The sequence below is a fragment of the Patella vulgata genome, chromosome 3 (genome assembly GCF_932274485.2).
Source record: "Patella vulgata chromosome 3, xgPatVulg1.2, whole genome shotgun sequence".
NCBI classification, from domain to species: domain Eukaryota; kingdom Metazoa; phylum Mollusca; class Gastropoda; family Patellidae; genus Patella; species Patella vulgata.
Genome location: NC_065881.2, coordinates 6272485 through 6295331, shown reverse-complemented (window position 1 = coordinate 6295331; position 22847 = coordinate 6272485). Strand labels below are relative to the sequence as shown.

General features: G+C 37.5%; 1 long non-coding RNA gene across 1 annotated transcript in view; it reads right to left on the bottom strand.

Annotated features, from left to right (window-relative positions):
• Nucleotides 1-14840: 14840 nt before the first annotated feature.
• LOC126815976 (uncharacterized) overlaps nucleotides 14841-22847 on the bottom strand; it is a 37159-nt gene continuing 29152 nt past the window's right edge. Inside the window, exons 4-5 of the long non-coding RNA XR_007678151.2 lie at nucleotides 19513-19763; nucleotides 14841-18055 (exon numbers count right to left, since the gene is read on the bottom strand). This is a non-coding gene — a long non-coding RNA (uncharacterized LOC126815976). The remainder of the gene's footprint in view (nucleotides 18056-19512; nucleotides 19764-22847) is intronic.

The following is a 22847-nucleotide window of genomic DNA, read 5'->3' as shown; positions in this document are numbered from 1 at the left end:
AGTATACTGTCACAGCCTACTCATCAGATCATCTTGCCGAGTAAAACAGGATCTCCATATGTGACGCGGATTGAGGCAATTATATTCATAACACGCTTCGACTGTGGCATTGGACTGTTGTCTTTAAATAGTGACTGTGAATGGCGCAAATTAGAATTTGAGAGACTTTTTAGGTCGTTGATCGCGGAAAGGTGAGTGTGATGTGCCCCTGCTGCAATCAAGATGTGTGGCCGGTCACGTTGGCTAAGTGAGTAAGACGCTGGCTCGCTAGCCTAGAGGTCGGGTGTTCGATCCCTGCATTGGCCGAGAAACTCCATCCCGATTTATCCAGCGTGGTTCCCCCTTGTCAATTATACAGTCGGAAGGCCTGCCAAGGAAAGCTGTCTAGTCGTTCGGATGGGAAGAAAAACCGTGGTGTGCCCCTGCTGCAATCAAGATGTGTGGCCGGTCACGTTGGCTAAGTGAGTAAGACGCTGGCTCGCTAGCCTAGAGGTCGGGTGTTCGATCCCTGCATTGGCCGAGAAACTCCATCCCGATTTATCCAGCGTGGTTCCCCCTTGTCAATTATGCAGTCGGAAGGCCTGCCAAGGAAAGCTGTCTAGTCGTTCGGATGGGAAGAAAAACCGTGGTCCCGGTGGATCCCTTGACATTTGGAATTCGATATAAGAGTAGGCCGTAGTGCCGCTGTCTGGGCGAAATTTCCCTCGTAGCACACTGTTTGGCGTATGCCCGTCTTCATTAGCCCAGTTCGGAGCAGAACAGTAAGACGTTAAACCCCATTTCATTTCATTTTATTTCATTTTATTTCCTGTGATGGCAATCGTAATCTGGACAAATTCTCAGACAAATCAAAGGACACCTCTTTAGCAGCAGTAGTTTGTGAGGAATTGTTACCTACATCAAAATAGCTTTGAGCTTGAGTCGCAAGTGCTTGGGCACTTGTGTCATCTGAACTTGCCATAATAACAGACTGTTTACAGTTGGTTGGTAAAATAGATATAAATTTATCCCTAACTTGTGACAAATTATAACCTAACAGATTGGCTAATTTCTTGTTTTTATCCATCTTCAATAGAAGGCTTGATGTCGCTTTAACTCCGTACATCTTATCAAGGCCTTGGCGTAATACCCTGCATATTTCAGCACTAATTTCGATTGGGTACAAGCAGAGGCGTAGCCGTGAAATATATATTGGGGGGGGGGGGGGGTCCGCAACCCTAACCCCTAACCGTAACCCTATTTTAAAACCCCTAAAAAATATAACAAACTCGTTTGCTGATTGGCCCACCGCGGGCAAAGTATTATGGTTATGTGGCTGGCTGAGCGGGCGATAAATATTTGGTTTAGGCGATAATGTTTTTGGGTACCTACATGCGATTCACTCTGATAAGGGGCAGAAAAAAATTAACTAGACACAATTTTATGGAACACAGTTACTTTTAACTTCACACATGTTTCAAGGATGATTCTCTCTGTGTTTTATTTTAGCAATGTAAACCATATTGGGATATGTACAGGTTTTATACAGATAGAATCTTAACTAACTATAATAATTGTTGTAAATAAATAGGAGTTAGGGTCTACTATGTAAATATTTGGGGGGTCCAAGTATATTCAGACCCCCCCCCCCCCGACCCCCCCCCCCGGACCCCCCCCCCCCCATGTGTGACGCCCATGGGTACAAGTCTCGCGCTTTCAAGCTAAAATTTCTACATGTGAAGGCTGTGATAATCGAGTTGCAAAGTTCAAGGTTCATTCAATGTCAAAGTTTCAGTGGAGGTCGCGATGTCACAACCTCTCATTAGACGCTACTGCTCATGTGTCTGTAGATAACATAGCTATAAGTTTGGGAATTGTGAAGTAAACAAGCAACGGCCAGATGTTGTAAAACTCACAGTCGTTGCTTCAGGAACATGGTTTTTATCTAAATTGTCACTAGGACACAATGAACAATCATACTAAATACAATACATGTTTAGTTTTAGTTGAGGAATACTTGTCAATGAACTGTTCTTTCAAACTAGCATAAGAATCAAATTAAATGTCCTCTATCGACAGACGAGGCTTGCCTTTTAGAGCGATTGATTAAAAGGGTGTGATATGTTCTCAAATTCTCCATCATCAATAGCAATATCTTGATGGTTGAGGTAATCTTTAAAGGTAAGAATGTGGGCTCTTGCAGTATCCGTATCAATAAAAGACGCATCGAACCTATTAATCATTTTCTCCATGAAAGATAAAAAGAGGAGAAATATTAGCCCCCCCCCCCCCAGAAAAAAAAGCCATTTAAAGTTACACACGCTGATCAATTCCTGGTAATAATAGAATACACATATGTGATAGAACTGGTTAAACACGTTCCAAATATAATTGTAACACAGATATCATTGCTACGATAGATGCGTAATAAAGGTTTCAACAATCGGAAGTAACGAACGCAAAAGGAAAACACGAGTTATCCCCCTATATAACTAACTGAAGTGACGAGTGATAACAGATACACGGGCGAATTTCAGCTCACTGATAATTCCTTCGAAGACCAAAAGTTGTGTGAGACTGTGAGAGTATGTCTGATCTTATATTATCTATGTATAGATCAGTGCTTTCCTTATACAGGGCTTTGGTGTACTGCACATCCTGACGTCATTTAGAGTTGGATTTACCAGACCTGTTCAATGTGCCAAATTAAAATAAAAAGATATGTACTGGATAACGTGAAATGCCCATTGTGACGACATAATGACATGACGTCATAGCTATAACCAAACTCTGGAAATAAGCTGTACACGTATTACGACTATTGTTACGAAAAACTTCAAATTTAACCTGATTTTACGTAGAAAACAGTGATTATATTCTCAGGTGAGTTGAAAATATTACTATTCACAAAATGTACAACATATTTTACAATTATAGAGAAATACTTACAATAAAAATAGATTAAAAACCGATTCAAAGTATGCCTATACTTGAACTTCATGTTAAGATATGCCTATACTTCATGTTAAATATGCCTATATTTCATGTTAAAGTAGGCCTATTTCACATTACAACTATTTATTGTATGTTTTACAGTAAATACTAGATACAATAACATCAATCATGAGAAAATCTATAAGAGAAGAGGTTATGTCTCAGCGTAAAGGTAATTATCATTTCATTCCTTAATAAATTATTGGTCGTCGATCGCTATGGGGCGCCGATTGCGACTTTATTGTCAACTAAAAATATATATGCTAAACTCTATAAATATGACAAACTTGGTCTTATTTCTTTGGCAAACTTTAAATTCATGCTAAACTCCAAATATATATGACATGTAAACTTAGACTTGATGCTAAACTCCAAATTTATATATGATCAACTCCAAATAAATGACGTTTTTCTCCCATAGATGAAGTAGATCACTGTAAAACTGTCGCAGCACACCACCTGTGTCTGCAGCTGGTTGGCCCCGGTATGTAATTTGTACTGGAAATCTGCCATCAAAATCTGGCTTTTTGTAATAGAGCAGAGCATCTGCCATGAGGTCATCTTCATCAACTTTGAGTTTCTTTCTATCATCAGAACTAAACATCTTACTTTTTAACTTTAAAAGCAATTCATCAAGAGTGTAATTCTATGAAGCTTTATCTTTTGAGTTGCATGTATTGACAAGGAGGTCAGCTGCCTCTTCTATTGAACCAGAAACATCTACAGCATTTTCAATTTCTTTATCAACTGTATTGGGAAACATATCTTTTAAAATTTTAAAGTGTTGTTCTTTATCTCTACCAATACCATTATGTTCCACGATTCCATTATTTTCAGGTAGCCCTACTGTACTCGCTTGTTTCTCTTCTTGTTCTTCCCATGGAGGGGATCACGGTGGCTAAGTAAAAATGAAATGACAGCTCATGTAGTCCACAACTTAATAGTCCTTCGAATGGGAAGAAAAACCGAGGTCCCGTGTACAAATTGGCGTGCACGTAAAAGAACCCGTGACACTTTCCTTCATAGCACACTGTACAGGACGTTAAACCTCATTTTATTTCATTTCATTTCTTCCCATGGGCACAAGCTTATGTCTGTAACATCTGTGTCATCTTCATCAATATTTTCATCATCAAGATTTTTATTTGGGAGAAGATAAATGCATCCTTGACTTGCAATACTGAGGACTCTGGCAGCATCAATTTTCACACCATGTGCAATATTTGGCACCACAATTTCTCCATAACAAGCCTTGACATAAGTAAAATCACCAGCCTTTTCCTCCAATACTGCAAAGACATTTTTTATTTCAAACGATAGCTTGTCCTCTGTCCAGGATTTATCAATTGGGAATTCGTGAACCACAAAGCCTTTGTGCTCAAGTGTAATTCTGGTCCTGTGTGTTGGGACAGTTTTCTGCTCTGGTGTTGGTAATAAAATAATATCTTTATATACCTGTGACCCCACCCTTTTCTTTTGAGGCATGGTTTGAGTTGATGACCTACTCCTTGAATTTGAATATGATGCTTGACAATGACGTTTAGATTTTCCAGTTAGGCCTAGTGATGGAAATTTCTGCCTTAGAGCCTGTGGTATCGAATGTATCATACTGCTACTGGAGGCGATACTGTTTGCACTAGACTGGCTTAAGTTAGAAAAAGAAGTATTGGCACTTGACTGGCTTATAGAAAGTGAAGTATTTTCACTGGACTCAGCAGGCAACTGACCTGTGCCACTTTTCCCAGGACTACCCAACGATGTACTTGGAGATGGTTCAACTAACATTCTTTCGATTGATGAGAGTGGACGGTTTCTGTAGGCTCCCAGCAGACTGTTAGCCTGCTGGGCGATGTCGCTCAGAGCTCTTCTCAATTTTGTCTCTTCCGAGTATTCGTTAGCCATTTTAATGGCGCGCTAACGGTCACCTAGAACGACTTGTGAAAATGGCGGAAAATGGGTGTTTAAATGGCGCGAAAACGGCATCTGTGTTTCCGGTATGAGGATATTTCGCCCATTCCAATTTCGGTCTTATCTATACACCGCACTACATTAACGTCATCTATGGTCTGAGTCCAGTATTGCCGACGCGTATTATTGAGTCTGTTTTTAACTTTGAGTTAGGATTATAATAATTATATACTACGGTCATGTTAGAATCAATTTGGATCCAATATCATCTCACCGTCACCTCTATATGACGTCAAAGCCTTACTAGTTTGGGGGCGAAACGACTCTTAGACTCGAATATCAAGACGTAGACAAAGTAAACTCCTAAGACCGGTAATCCGAGTCTAACTTAGCATGAATTTAGAAAGTTCCGCATATAAATTTAGTTGGTCGTCTATAAGAGAAAAACGTCATTTATTTGGAGTTGGTCATATATAAATTTGGAGTTTAGCATCAAGTCTAAGTTTACATGTCATATATATTTGGAGTTTAGCATGAATTTAAAGTTTGCCAAAGAAATAAAACCAAGTTTGTCATATTTATAGAGTTTAGCATATATATATTGAGTTGACAATAAAGTCTCAATCGGCGCCCCATAGTTCGCCGTTTACATTCTCAACAAATTTCTACCAAGAACTATTTGTGCATAAAGTAGCAAATTTGTATATTGTCAATTTACGGTTGATGAGATTTTAAATTCTGTCAAAATTAATTAAAAACAACAGAAGAAAAAATATATACATGTATGTATAATCTAGTTATATCTAATGGATTCAAATAGATCTAATCATGCTATTTTATTATTCTTTAAATTAAATTTCCCAAATATGTATTTCTTGTTACAGCATACGAAATGTCAGAGCTTCTTATTGACGTTGTCTTTGAAGTACTCGATGAAAAAGATAAACTGCAATCATTATTAGACGAAATGGAGAGTTATAACAACCAAGTTCAGACTGAAGTCTCCAAAAGCGATTGTAAGGTTGAAATGAAGGATGCATCTGTTAAAACAAGTTCGAACATAGAACTAGAAAAAGAAAAGAGTGAAGCGATTTCCAAAATGATGGATGAATTAGAAGATGCACTAGAAAGACGGAAAGAACCATTATTAGCTGAAACAGAGAGTTACAATATCTAACTCCGACTGAAGTCTTTAAAAGGGACTGTAAGGTTGAAATGAAGGCTGATTCTGTAAAGATAAGTTCGTGTCTAGAAAAAGAAAGTGAAAAGGACGATGAGATTTCCAAAATGATCGATGAATTAGAAAAAGAACTAGAAAGACGACAAGAACCAGAACTTGACAGAAATGCTGAAAAATTCACGACAGAGGAGTTGCTTGGAAATTTAAACATGACGAAGGAAACAGATGGAGTTTATTGTAGTTTATTTGGTGGATCTGATGATGTCGACTATAGACCTATTATTATTAAAAATCGTCAAACAGAAACTTATAATTATCATTTAAACCAAGATCCATTAATGGAATTTTATAATTTATTTAATTATAACTATAGTAAAACTGTTGTGGAAATCAACCATATATCTATAAATAGCACAGAATATGGAACAGATATTGATGATGATGTGAATAATTTTGTTAGCGACAAACAAGACAGCACTTTAAATGGTAAGTAAAACGCCCAAGTAAGATGTCATCAAATTATAGTTCTATGGGATGGGAATACTGTATGTCACCCTTGACTCAACTTTGCAACATATTTAAAGATATTTTTGATCACTTGTAATATTATTTCTACAAGTATACAAATTCCATTAATCGAGATCATGTTTTCTTTTTTTTTCAGACACAAAGAAAATCCCGAGACGATCGTTCCGAGATAGACTGCTGGCATTTTTCTGCTGTGGAAAAACAGACGAATAGATGAATATTATTATAATGTCTTAAAACATTACAAAAAAACCCTGATCATTCATTCATTCATTTCATTTCATTTCATTTCATTCGTTCGTTCGTTCGTTCGTTCGTTCGTCCGTTCGTTCGTTCGTTCATTCATTCATTCATTCATTTCATTTCATTTCATTCGTTCTTTCATTCATTCATTCATTCATTCATTCATTCATGTTTGTATTAAATATAAATTAAAGATGCATTATGCAAGAGTTATATAAAGAGCTAACCGTTCTTACTATAATAAACATATCAAAAAACATAATGAAAAATGAATATGCTGAAAATTTCATTCCAATTACTTTTGACAAAATGTAGCGTTGATATTGAAAATTTCAGTCATATTATTTTATTCTGTGTAAAGTTATGAGTGTTTGAAGTTATGACAAAATGTAGCGTAGATTGTTTATTATCGTAACAACGGTACTTGACTCTCGATTATCTATTTTATAGTTAAACTAATATTGGCTGTTGTGTTCTAATCTACTTAAATTAAAATCGATGCCATCCGATGATCTAGAGAGTTGATTATGAGCTTGTCATGTTATTAAATATTTCAATAATAATTTACATAACATTGGAAGCCAAAAGAAAAGACCTGCAATAGGAAGATTTAGCTCTTACATAATGCATCTTTAACTGATAAATTAAAATTGTTGCTTTATGAATCAAGTACAATATAATAAACCGACTGTTTATACGACATCCGTCCATCTTTTCTTCTGTTGAATTAAGTATATTTTATTTTCTAAACATGCTGGTAATTTAGCTTTAAATAATAGAAAATTAATTAAATGAACTCTAATTTAGAATTTCCATTAAATAAATTTTCTTTACATCCACAGCATGGTATATAGGCAATGGGTCTATTTTAATTGAACATTGCTTTGATCTCATTTAGTAATATTATTTGTCTCATGGATACTGTATTTATATATTTAAAGTCTGGTTCATTTATATGCAACGTATTTAATTTAAGAGTAAAATGAAGAATAAAAATAAGTTTACAAAATGTTTTTATTTGTTTGTTAAAATTGTAATTTCTAGTGAGGTGGGGGGTGGGGGGCCGAATGCACGTGCGTGCTGTATCATAAGATCTGTCATTGAGTCAACTGGCGTGGTTTCGATTCCCCGGTTGTACGTGACAAGGAGTAGGGTTGCCTGTTCAACCTCGTGGGTTTTCTCCGGATCCTCCGTTTTCCTCCCACTGCTAAACACCCCAACGCGCAAGCGAATTATTGAAATAAAATTAAACTATATGTTAGTCCCGAAATGACCTAGTTTGTGTCGAGTGGACTTAAAGCCCCATTTCTCTCATTCTCTCTAGTGGAGAATGGTGATAGGGACAGTTGTCAGTATAGCGGTGGGATGGTGTTTGTGGCGTCTTGATGTATTGTTACGCATAATGATGTAAGGGAGATAACTACAGTTATTATTAGGATGCAGACCATAATTAATTTCCCCATTGACTTCAATATTAATTCTGGCCTCTTTGCCCACCTCCAACTTTTCCCCAAATTTTCGTTGGGCTGAATGCTTTTCACTACAGACAGAGGAACAAATGTCCATGTCTTTGCACTAAAATTTGTATGAGGTTGACCACCAAAATTTTGAGATACACATACTTGAAGAAGCATTCTGAAACATGTAACTATTTGCCGTACATATCACCGTCAACTGTTATCCTTCCGCCTCTAAATCATGAATATAGATCAAAAAATCAACAAAAATGGGCATGCAAAAGTGGAGAAAAGAGACAGGGAGAGAATTGCTATAAATAGACGAACTACAATTTAATGGTGGTCTGCCTCCATTAATGACTGTATTCCGGTTGTGAGGTAGACCTAATAGAGATAGTGAGAGAGCGAGAAATGGGGTTTACTAGAATTGAATTTTTTTGAAAGATACATATACAGTCTTAAGCTTCATTTTGGCGTATATCTGGGGTAATTGGAGGTCACAATGTTAAAAAACAGAAACTGAGATTGGCAAAAATTACGCTTTCAGTTTCGTTTTTAAATCACCAAATTTTCCCCCAAAAAGTGGACTGACAGAATTCGTTTTTAATCCTAGCAACGATACCCACATTCAAAAAGTCACCAGTGTTCCTCTACTTTACGATCAAGTTTTAAAACATTACACGGTATACCTCCGGGCACCTCTAGGGCACCGGGCCCCTGGACTACGGAAGACCAAACAGCTCTTTATTCAGTGTCCTTAATTCTTAGTTCTTAATTCATAGTCCTTAAATCATATTTCTTCATTTGTTGTCGTTTTTCGACATTTGTACACTAAAATTAACATTTGTATCTTAATTTTACAAATTAGACATTTGTCATGTTATAGTGTATCTTTGTATATATTTAATGATATAATTTTAGTTATGGTAGTAATCGACCAATGTCCGAATTGATATCTCATTAATCTTTCAAGTCTTTTAACTGTTTGGGTTTATACTTAATGTAACGATATATATTATGTAATTATAGTTAACACGCGTTCTTGCTATGTCCATATCTTCTTCTGTATTTAAACATCTGTTTCCTATGTACAATTTAACATCTCTGATCAAATATTATTATATAATTATTTTAATCCTAAGCTTGTATATATATTCTATATTCTACTGTAACTTTAGTCTGGTGACCGGCTCGCCCTAGCGATACCTATCTCGTTATTGTGACCGTTAGCCAGTTTTGGACACTCGTTTATTAAAAGTACAATTTTAACTATTTGTCTGAGTTTTCGTAATTAGTGTTGGAATAAGCTACAACCCCCAGAAAACAGCACTTCGGCAGTCATATCAGATTTGTAAAATGTATTTTGATTTAATTTAATTTTATTTTAATATAAAGACAAAATTTATTTTAGTAAATCAAAAAAATAATTTACATTTACATTTCATCATAGACATACAACGAAAAACAAATCTCGAACAACAAATTTCTAAATACATATCTCCAAATACAAATCTTGCAAAACATTTCTCCAAAAACATTTCTTCAATAGCATTTGTCCAAAAACATTTCTCGAAATTTCTAGCTGTCCCCCCTCTCACGGGCTCTGCCCAGAGGGCATTTTAAAACATTGATTGATGTCATTAATATTTTCTATATATTTTACTTCTTACTTCATCAAACACATGTTGAAGAATGTTGGACTGTGTCGACTGAAATCCTCAACAAGTTCCGACAAATCTGGGTTAAATAGAAGTTATGACGGCGCTTTAGTCTTATTCCGATATCCTGGCAGACATTGTTAGGCTTAGAACCAATGGGACAACACTTCCCTTTTCCTGTGTTTTATTTACCAGAAGAGAACCGGCCTAGTTTAAAGGGTGTGTGGCTCTATTTTTTTTTTATTTCGTTTCGGTTTTTTTATAATTCAAAATTTCGTTTTAGTTGTCTTCACAACACTAGGATCTGGAAGAATTGTTATATAACAGGCGTTCTAGTTGGTGTGAGGAATTAGCCAATGAAACGGTCTGTAACGGCGAGTTCTTGGCGTGCTCTGCACGGAACTGTGGTTAAACCCCTAGAAGCATCAACGCTGATTGATTAATCAATGTCTGACGTCATAAGACAAAACATCGCTCGTATAACCCCTAACACGACTTCCCAGTACAACTGGTCAGGTCTTCATGTAGTGTAGGCCGTCGAAAGTATAAAAAACGAAACGAAATATAGATTCACAAGTAATATAAATGTATGTAAAATGCTTTATATTCAATTTAAAAAAAAAAAACATTGTAATTTCTAATCAATTATGTTCGGTGAAATACGCGAACAGTCCTAACTGAACGACAATAGTTTACGCCTAATTGGCCCATTCTTCACGTTTTTTTAATTAATATTTTATCATTTGTGAATCAACCATTACTGTTTACTGCCGCATTGTATTTTAGCATATGTTTTTCTTTGTTCGCTGGTTTTGCGCCCGAAACGATATGGTATTTTAGCATATGTTTTTCTTTGTTCGCTGGTTTTGCGCCCGAAACGATATGGTACACGACTCGTGTACCATATTTTAAAACGTTCATTGTGTCTTAAATATTAGATATTAGAATCCCACATAACAACATAACAACATCAATATGGATTAAATGGACCAATATTGAATTCTAATTTGTGTTTTTAATTTCGAATATTATGGAAAATATTATGTTATTAAATTCTAATCTGTGTTTTAATTTCGAATATTATGGAAAATATTGAATTAGAGACTTAGTTCCTTTAAAATTGATTTCCTTTGTTTTCATCTAAACTAGCTTGAGAAAAAATATCATGGAACAATTTAATAGAAGAAAACGTGTAAGGACATAATTAGCCCATGGTTGGCGATTCTATTGATATGATTTTTATTGGGGTAAAATTTATTGATTTCTGAACAATAATAATATCAATCACAAAATCTTTAGAAATCAGGTGGCTCTTTTATACACAAATTTATACCCACACGCACAAATGTCGAAATGGAAGTCAATTTAAGACAGTAAACACTGTCGTTTTTTATTTTTTATTTTGTAGAGGAAATTAATACATGTATTTCACACAAAAGAAAACTTTCGTTACGGAAAAACTTTCAAGTGGTATTTCGTCACTTAGACGTAACCCGCTACTTACTATAAAAAGGGGGTGACAGGAGGTTCATTATTTGCATTTATGTATTGAACTGTTATGCTAGATTTTATGATGTCGTTCTCAGGTAAAGATATATACACCCTTTTCTTCTTTAATTTTATATTCTTGGCGATTTTGGTTTTCTTTTAAACATACATTATGCAAGAGCTAAATCTGTCTATTGCAGGTCTTTCTTTAGGACTGAAATGTTATCTAAATTATTAATTAGACATTAATTAACCTATCCAGACCATAATCAACTCTAGATGACATCGCTAGCCTGCCATCTTTAGTGGATTATGAGCCGATATAACTTTCCTTCACGATTTAACGATTAAATGGATAATCGAGACTATGCTGTTTATCGTACTGACTTTAGTAATGATGATCAAGGCTAACCGGAAATTTCAACCGCTTAGTTCTCGGTTCATAGTGGATCAATTTGATTGAGATTTTCATCAAATTGTCTTTACATTATCTAGTTTTTAACTATTATAGTGAGAACTGCCAACTCGTTATCGAATCCCTCATACTGTATCTTTAAATGAGAATGTACCATCTCAGGTAAAAAAAAATATGTATCTTTTTTTTTCTTCAAATTATATATTAGGCTATTTTGTTTTTCTTTTAAAGGAAGATAATATTAGTCTCTTTTCCATTCAGATTGTGTGCCGTATAAATATTTTAATATCCCTGGCGTAGATTAATGAAGACATTGTCTCTCCCCATTATTCAGCCCAATTCCTGTTTTAAAGTGGAGCCACGGTGGCTAAGTGGGTAAGACGCTGGCTCGCTAGCCTGGAGGTCGGGTGTTCGATCCCTGTATTGGCCGAGAAAGTTCATCCAGATTTTCCGGCGTGGTTTCCCCATGTCAGTGATGTAGGACGGAGGGCCTGACAAGGACAGCCGTCTAGTCGTTCGGATGGGACGATAAACCGAGGTTCCCCGTAGTCATTGGCGTGCACGAACAAGATCCCTTGACAGTTGGAATTCGATATAAGAGTAAACCATAGTACCGCTGCCAGGGCACCATTTCCCTCATAGCACACTGTATGGCGTATGATGCCCGTCTTCATTAGACCAGTCGAAGCAGAACAGTAGGACGTTAAACCCCATTTCATTCCTGTTTTGAAGACTCGGCGACCCTACTCCTTGTCACGTACAACCGGGAAATCGACGAGACCACACTACTTGACTCAATGACAGACCTTGTGATGCAGAGCGCACGCGCTAGCCATTCGCCCCCCCCCCCCAACCCCCGCTTGGATAGGCCGCTTCAATAGAAGGCTTCATCTCGCTTTTAATTCCATATATCTTATCAAGCCCTTCGCGTAATACCCTGCATATTTCGTCACTAATTTCGATTGGCTACTGACCCAGCTTGGAACCTCTCAGATTCCTCAATATAATAAATAAGGATATATGTCTATACCTAGAATTATAAATGCATGTGTGATAAAATTCTTTCATTTTTCCAGGAATTTTCACCACAGCTTTTCTCATGTCATGGATGCTGGCTGTGGCTTCTGAGCGTTCATGGAACGAGCAAGGGAGTTGCAGAGAGCCGGATACAGCCGAGCTTCTTCGTTCTATCAAGACACCCGACCCTGACATACTACACCCAAGCTTTCTCATGATGTCAAATTTTAGGAAAATGGCCGTCAACGTCGACCATAAGAGCTCCGAACATGCCAAAACACTTCCATTCAGAGGTGAACAGGGATGTCATGATGCTAGACGAACTGTTCGCAGACATGGCGGAAATATTTGTCCATCTTATCAAGTGATTGATTATGATCCCGACCGTGTTCCGTCAACCATTATCCAGTCGAAATGTTCGTGTGGACATTGTCAACGACAAGACGAACGAGAGCGACGAGATTATGGTTGTGAGAGAGTCTTCACCTATAGCCGTGTTTTAAGACGAGCGGGTTGCAGCAGGCATCCTGTTACAGGGGAGTCAGTGATGCAGTATAATAAAGTATGGGAGCCCATCAGCGTTGGCTGTTCCTGTAAATATCAAGCTAGAAATTAACAATGATTTGTCTGCGATATCACCTCGGTGGAAGAGGACGTAAAATAATAATAATGATCTGTATGATACATTAAACACAATCTGAGTAAAATACAGATCTATATTTCGTTTCGTTTTTTTTATACTTTCGATGGCCTACGACAGTGATCGATCTTTATTGCTGAACTTTATTGAGAGAGAGAGAGAGATGGGGGGGGGGGGTTAACGTCCACTCGACACAAACTAGGGGGATTTCGCACAACAACGCATGCGTCGAATTCATAAGATAATACAGTGCACTCTGTCACATCCGACATCGTACGGGATCGTTACAATATGTCGGATTATGCAGAGTGTCGGAATACCCAATTTTCTCAAAATCGGAAATATTGTAACTTCGAAAACCGGAAGTATTATTAAAATGTAGCTTCGAACATAGAACTTCGAATCACCAGACTGTTATTCCCTTTAAAAATGATAAACCTTTCTTTACATTCAAAATTTTATTACGTGGGGAAACACTCTTAATAAACCGCTCGTGGGTATTCAACTATCTAATGTAGTATACTTGTTTTAATCGCATCGGGCTCCACGGTGGGTAAGTGGGTGAGACACCGGCTCGCTAGCCCGGAAGTCGCGAGTTCGATCCCTTGTCAGTGGTGTAGGACGGAGGGCATGACAACGACAGTCGTTCGGATGTGACGAAAAACCGAGATTCTGTGAATACATTGGCGTGCACATAAAGATCCCTTGGCAGTTGGAATTCGATATAAGAGTAGGCCATAATGCCGCTGCCCGGACAAAATTTCCTCATGACACACTGTATGGCGTATGCCCGTTTTCATTAGCCCAGTGGGAGCAGAACAGTAGGATGTTAAACCCCATTTCATTTCATTTCATTTCATTTTTTTTGGGGGGGGGGGGGAGGGGGTTGGATGGCCGAATGGTTAGCACGTGCGCGCTGTATCATGAAGCCTGTCATTGAGTCAACTGGCGTGGTTTCGAATCCCCGGTTGTACGTGACAATGAGTAGGGTCGCCTCTCCAACCTCGTGGGTTTTCTCCGGGTCCTCCGGTTTCCTCCCACTGCTAAAGACCCCTACGCGCAAGCGAATTATTGAAATAAAAATTTAAACCATATGTTAGTCCCGAAATGACCTAGTTTGTGTCGAGTGGACGTTAAACCCCATTTCTCTCTCTCTTTCATTTCATTTTATTTTTTCCTTTAAAAAGAAAAGAAACTTTGTGGTAACTGTATCAGTTAAGCACAAGAATGGTTTAGTTTTGATTAAAGGGGAATAACTCTTAATAAACCGTTCGTCGGTAGACCTACACTTGTTTTAATCGGATCAAATTTAGAAAAAACAACAACAATAAAACATGTTTCAAATTTTATGAAGTAATAAAAAAAAAAATGTACATTAACATTTCCATAATTAAAACATAACAAAGCACGGATGTGAAAATGTGAAAAGGGACCATTAAATACATTGGTGTAATAAATAAAATGAATCAATGCATTGCATGTGCATTTCTTTAATCGTTGTTATATATCAATAATCAATAATCAATCAATAATAAATAAAATTATTAAAGTATATATACATGTATATAGCTATTGACATAGCTCGTGCAGCAGTGTTAATAATCCGAACACGGTTGTATTCCAATCTGATTAAAGCACAGATCCTATTTCGTTTCGTTTTAATAGTTCAAAATTTCGTTTTACTTGTCTTTACTACACTAGGATCTTGAAGAGTTGTTATATAACCCGCGTTCTGGATGATGTGAGAGATTAGCCAATGAAACGGTCTGTTACGGCGCGTGTTTTTTGGCATGGGGTGCACGGAACTTTACGTAAACCACTAGAAACGTCAACGCTGATTGAATAATCAATGTCTGACGTCATAGGGTCAAAATCCTCTCTATGACCCCTGACCCGACCTTACACTACAACCGGTCGGATCTTCGTGTAGTGTAGGCCGTCGAAAGTATAAAAAAAACCGAAACGAAATATAGATCTGTATTTTAATCCGATTGGTTATATTCCATTTCCGATGAAATTTCTCCGCCATTCTCTATGTAGATAATCTTCTTTCGTTAAGTGAGGGTTATCTATAAAAGTTTGAATACAATGTCGCGTTGCGTGATTAAAATATTTCAAAGAATTTTCTTTATTAAGTTGTTAAAGAACAAATATACTTTAAAAATCACAACGAATTCCGTAATAGTGCACAGTTGTCTCAGTTCCATGGAATCTTGATATTATCTGAAAGAACTGAGTTGGCAACAGTTAGTATATATCTCCATAAAGCAGGGCTTGAATCATACGGTTGTCGTTAGTGCATCCACCTGAAAGGAAATCTCCTGAGCTCACTCACTACAAGCTAAACCTCCTGAGCCAGTGGGAAACAGACTCTCTTCCAAAATACAATTATCCATACCGTAGAACAACTGCATAGTAGTTGTATTAAGGCAAATCCTATAGGCACTGGGTTTGTAACGGAGGAAGTGGTAAATTATATGTAATAATTCGTCGCGTTTCTATCGAACCGACCAATCTGATATGAAGAGCCCCGAGGAAGAACGACCTAAGTCACCTTTTCAACGAACCCCAGTTAATAGCACCATCTGGTAGCAAATTGCACAAGCTTTCTGTGGAACAATCAATTTCAGGTAAAAAAGATCGGAGTCACATCGAACCAAGGCCCTTCTGAAATGGCCTCCCGGACAAATACAAGTCTATCGTATCCTTTATTTGACCTTAATATGGCTGAAAAGTGCAAGTCAGTTGTTGTACTGGTAATTATGATTCGTATTAAACATCATTTTGAAGTTGTAATTAAACCCACTTGTTGTTCTGTTCCGTCAAGCATTCTCGTCCAAAAGTCTGTTTTGCCTTTTATGCGAAAAGAGAAAAATGTTACTTGGATCGTTCTTCCCCTGGACTCTTCATATATATAAGTATTGAGAATTATGTGTCTGAAATTTGCGTTCTGTTGTTATATCTGTGGACATCAAATAATAACATTCATTTGTGATTTAATAGTTGATAGATATACATCAGGACACCGAACGCCATTTACATAAACGTTATTATTTGATGGCCACAGAGATAACAACAGAACGTATAATTCATTCCGCGTGTGTGTGTCTAGTTAGGCTCCATTCTGCACACAGAGATCCATATACTTCATACTTCGAGAATAGATCTCTTCCCTAAATAGCCGCCATTTAGTATACTGTTTTGTAATGCGGTTCATCTCGTTTTCACATCTGTCATACATAGAAAGACTTAATACATTTTTTCAATTGTATTAAATGGAAGCAGAATAAACCCTTAACAAAATTCTCGACGTTTACTTTGTGTTTTCGACTAAAATCGTCGATTTAGGATTTAAAATGTCGGTCAACTAGCTTAGTGTCTGTTCTCAAGGGGAGATAACTGTAGACAGACAGCCTAAGTTTAGTATGCGCATAATTCTCAATACTTAAATATATCAGATTCGTCGGTTCGCCAAAAACGCGACGAATTATTATACCATATAGTGGTACACAATAAGGGTGGAATACTGATCGATCTCTGAAAACCAAAACAAATGCCGCACACCATAAATAAAGTTTACATCCAGCTCTGTCAGCCATTACCAAACATTCAAAACGTAAACAAACGTTGACCCGTTCGTTGAAAACCAATGAACAATAGAAGGACGTATTCAATAAACCGTTGATTGCCAGTGTTCTTGTCACATCCCAAGACAGTCAATAATTTATCAGTAAGTATCTTATCACATAATATGTCAAGAATCCAGTCGTCCCTTTCCATGACAACAATATAACAATCGTTTTGAGGATTCAGCGGTTCCTTTTAAAAACAATAACATTTTGTGAATCTGGTCGCCCCATTACATAACAATAATATGTCAGATATGTTTATGATTCAGCGGTTCCTTTTAATAACATACAATAACATTTTGTGAATCCAGTCATCACTGTCTAGTATAATAACATGTCAGGTTTAGGATTCAGCGATTCCTTTTAAAAACAATAATATTTTGTGAATCCAGTCATCTCTTTCCATAACAATAATATATAAATCATTTTGAGGATTTAGCGGTTCCTTATTAATAACAATAACATTTTGTGAATCTAGTCGCCGGGGTCCACAGTAATAGCAAGTCACATATATGTAACAATAACGTTTTGTGAATCCAGTTTTTCCTGTGCGTATGTTTGGGATTCAGTTGTTTCTTTCAAATACAATACCACATAAGATTTGCAACAATCATCAGCAGTTATAAACCACAATTAGAAACACTGACATATCTTTCTTCCATTCTCAAGACATCACCACCATGACCAATGACCATCAGAACCAAGAACATCATCACCACCACTAAGACCATGACCATCACCACCACGACCATCACCACCATGTCCTTCATCACAAGTCGTCAGCATCATGTTTAACTAAAGGTGCCCTGGAATTTTCGTTTGGTGAAGGGGTACTGCGTGAAACACTTATATCAGGAGTCCGTTTTAAGTACGGACTTGCCGTTGTTAATGTACTGGTGTTAGTCACTGAGGATGCCCTCTGTAAAATAATTATTCAAATTGTTATACCTTTGAATTTAAAAATAGGATCATTGGGCTAATCACATTAAAAAGGGATTTAATTGACCAACTGTTCTTTTTTAATTTAACCACGGTAGCTTTAAAGGAGTTAAATCGCTAATATTTGGGACCTAGTATTCTCCTGTGGGATATGCTTAGCCTCGTTCACCGAGTCGCTTCATTACAAATGGCACTCGAAAGAATTCTGGCACGCAAATCGTGTCCAATTTTTAAAATTTTGTCTTAATGATATCAGCAGCCCGTCTTTTCCCGGTAAGATCACAGCATCAATGTTGATTTAAATTGACAAATAATTCTTGTTTTCAATGTCGAAGACTTTGGATGATATTGAGTTAGAGATTTAGGTACTTCAACCTCTAGGGCCGAAACGTCCGTCCACCAGTTTACGTCATTCCAAAAATAAAAGATGCATTATGAAAGAACTAAATCTACTATTACAAGGTTTTCTTTTTGGCTTCGGAGACTTTGTGAAATGAAATGAAATGAAATGGGGTTTAACGTCCTACTGTTCTGCTCCTCAACTGGGTTAATGAAGACGGGCATGCGCCATACAGTGTGCTATGAGGGAAATTTTGCCCGGGCAGCGGCACTACGGCCTACTCTTATATCGAATTCCAACTGCCAAGGCATCTTTTACGTGCACGCCAAGGTGTACACGGGACCTCGGTTTTTCGTCCCATCCGAACGATTAGACAGCTGTCCTTGTCAGGCCCTCCGTCCTGCATCACTGACAAGGGGAAACCACGCTGGAAAATCTGGATGAACTTTCTCGGCCAATGCAGGGATCGAACACCCGACCTCCAGGCTAGCGAGCCAGCGTCTTACCCACTTAGCCACCGTGACCCCCACGGAGACTTTGTATTTGACAATCAAAACTAGATTGTCAAAACACCAATATCTTTACTGAAATTTTCAATATATTCATATTTCATTATCCATATTTGAACTATTATAGCACGAACGACCAGCCCTTTCTCTAAATCTTATATAAAGCATCTTTAAGGGACAATAATGTTGTCAGTCATTATTACATATGATATAGAATTGGTTAAACACGTTGCAAATATAATTTTAACACAGAGATCATTGCTTTGAAGAAACGGAAGTGACGAAAGCAACAACTTTTGGTCTTCGAGGGAATTATCAGTGAGCAGAGATACGCCCGTGTATCTGTTATCGCTCGTTACTTCAGTCAGTTATATAACTCGTGTTTTGCGTTTGCTTTCGTCATTTCCGTTTCTTCAAATCTTCGTTACGCATCTATCGTAGTAATGATCTCCGTGTTAAAATCATATATGGAACGGGTTTAACCAGTTCTAGCATATATGTGATAATGGCTGACACCAATATTATCCTTTATCTGGCAAAATAAGCTAATCTACAAGAAAACACCATTCCCAACTTACTTTTACTTACTTTATTAGGCCTTGAATTAGGCCCCTTTTGGTTGACGTCTTCTTTTGGCGGTTCTTTATACGTGCACCACAGTCCACAGAAAATAACAAATAATACAACAGCTATACACAGCAGCACTAATCCAGCTTTTCCAGCCTCAGATAATCCGCATATATCCGATTCATCACCACAATTGTCTACTCCATCACATAATAATACTTTATTCATGCACCGCCCATTCTCACATTTAAACTCCGATGAATTACACCTCCCTAAAAAAAATATATGATAATTTAGTAATAATTACGTGATTCTTGGGAATTTTCTGTCTATGACGAATCTGATTAAAATACAGATCTATATTTCGTTTCGTATTTTTATACTTTCGATGGCCTACACTACATGAAGATCTAACCAGTTGTACTCGAAGGCCGTGTCAGGGGTTGTACGAGCGGCTTTTGACCCGATGACGTCAGACATTGATTAATCAATCCGTGTTGACGTTTCTAGTGGTTTACCCACAGTTCCGTGCATGGCACGCCAAGAACTCGCCGTAACAGACCGTTTCATTGGTTAATCCCTCACATCAATCAGAACGCTTGTTATATAACAACTCTTCCAGATCCTAGTGTAGTGAAGACAAGTAAAACGAAATTTTGAACTATAAAACACGAAACGAAATAGGATCTGTGTTTTAATCAGATTGTGTCAATGAAATGAAATGGAGTTTAACGTCCTACTGTTCTGCTCCTTGGCTGGGCTAATGAAAACGGGCATACGCCATACAGTGTGTCATGAGGGAAATTTTGCCCGGGCAGCGGCACTATCGCCTACTCTTATATCGAATTCCAACTGCCAAGGGATCTTTTACGTGCATTCCAATGTATACACGGGACCTCGGTTTTTCGTCTCATCCGAAGGACTAGACAACTGTCCTTGTCAGGCCCTCCGTCCTGCATCATTGACAAGGGGGAATCACGCCGGTTGTGTCAATGACATATGCTCTCAGTACATTTGAAATTGGGCATATGCTCAGACTAAGAGCCTCGTAGTGGTGCTGCGGTCTTTAACATAAAACGAAGACGGACTCACAAGAGGAGGGGAGGGGGGGGCGAGAGATTACGTAAAAATATTAATGACAAAGCTCTTTTGTTCGAAACGAGTTATTCCCCTTTTAATGTTCGATTCAAAGCATAATATTTACAAAGGAATTTTGAGAACATGATTGGCTTGAGCTAATGGTTTTCAATTGAGAAATTGTCTGGTAAAATTGTAGTAATTTTTATTTATAAAAAACGTATACTTCCATAACGCGTCATATGTCTTAATACAAGAGAGGGAGAGAGAGAGAGAGGGAGAGAGAGAGAGAGAGAGGGTTTAACGTCCACTCGACACAAACTAGGTCATTTCAGGACTAATATATGGTTCAATTTCACTTCAATAATTCGCTTGCGTGTTAGGATCTTTTGCAGTGGGAGGAAACCGGAGGACCCAGAGAAAACCCACGAGGTTGGACAGACGACCCTACTCCTTGTCACGCACAACGGGGGGATCGAAACCACGCCAGTTGATTTGATGAGGGAATAAAACGTCAATCCGTCTCAAAAAACATCTCAAATTATATTTGAAGTGTTTACTATACTAATCAATTTGAATTATTCACCGTCGGTTTTAATTAAATTTCAGAAAACACAAACGAGGACATTGTGATTGGAAATAATTCAAAAAACGAGCTCCAGCTTCCATAAGAGAAGTGAAACTTCCCTAGAGATGTTATCATTGCCTGAAATTAATGAGTGTTTTATAGGCATGCCTACAAATTTTATTCCCAAGTTCATTTATCAATTGCCTCTTCCCACATCAGGAATTATAATATAAGTTCTTCTTCATGGGGAGTTTTCTTAAGATATACGGTCAATTAAAATGGCCATGAGTGTCTAGACTAATTGTAGAAAGAAATATTTAAAAATTTGTTTTGTATATCTGCTGGAATCGTGGTAATTTTCATCAACGTTCCATATCGATTGAAGTCTAGTGTGCCATTATTATTATTACTATTATTGCAGGAATTCAATGCGATGTTAAATGGAAAGACGGGGTAGCATCGTAGATGATATTATTGCTATTATTGCAGGACTTCGATGCGATATTGAGTGTAGTTTAATGGTCAAGAGCTAGACATTAAGTAATATATTGAAACAACACGAGGGACGTCAGTTCCTGAGCTATTGTTTCAATATATTACGCAATGTCTTAAGCTCGAGACCACTAAACAACTTAAAATACGTCAGGCGAGTCCAAAATTTCAACTACTATTAATAGTGTACGCTTGGTACATTGCCCGTACCATTATTTGAAATAATGGAACACCAACTTCAAAGGATGACATCACATTTGTATGTTAAATGGAAAAATGGGCTGGTACGGTAGAAGATAGTTTTGCTATTATTGCATGAATTCAATGCGATATTAAGTGGGGCGGTAGAAGATATTATTACTATTATTGCAGGAATTCAATGCGATATTAAAGAGACAGATGGACTACCGTAGAAGACATTAAAGGGGTATATTCTGTAAGATTTAAAAGACCCACGGTTGCGCAGTGGGTATGAAATAAAATAAAATGGGATTTAAACGTCTTACTTTTTTTGCACTAACAGGCCAAGTGAAAAAAAGGGGCATGAGTCAATTTTTTCCAGGACCGCAAAACTTCCAGCTGCTCCTGATTGAATTCCAACTGTTAAGGATTCTTTATCTGCATGCCAAACAGAACACAGGTGGATTTGTTTTGTTTTTCGTCCCACCCGAAGGATTAGACGTCTTTTTCTAGTCAGATAGTCAGACCCACCCTGAATCTAGGCTGAAAAATCCAGAGAATGGGTCAACGCTGGGATCGAAAACGGTACGCACTGGTGATTTAGATAAAGCTAAATCCACTGAACCATACCCCCCCACCCCAACCCCAAACCCCACCCCGGTCCGCCCAATTAACCAGGAGACCCTGGGTGCGATTCTGGAGATGATTGAAGTTCCCCAGGATAAATCATTGACTGCACGTTAAAGACCGAATTTAAATGAAATGAAATGCAATGGGGTTTAGTGTTCTACTGTTCTGCTTCTAAACTGGGCTAATGAAGACGGGCATACGCCATTTAGTGTGCTATGAGGAAATTTTTACGAAGGCAGTGGCACTACGGCCTACTTTTATATCGAATTCCAACTGTAAAGGGATCTTTTACGTGCACGCCACAGTTTCTTGAATATCAACGAAAAGAATATCTCGTTAAAATTCTCACATTAACCATGTATATTATGTCTTTTTCGTAAATACTGAAGAGGGTTCCCCAATCATAATT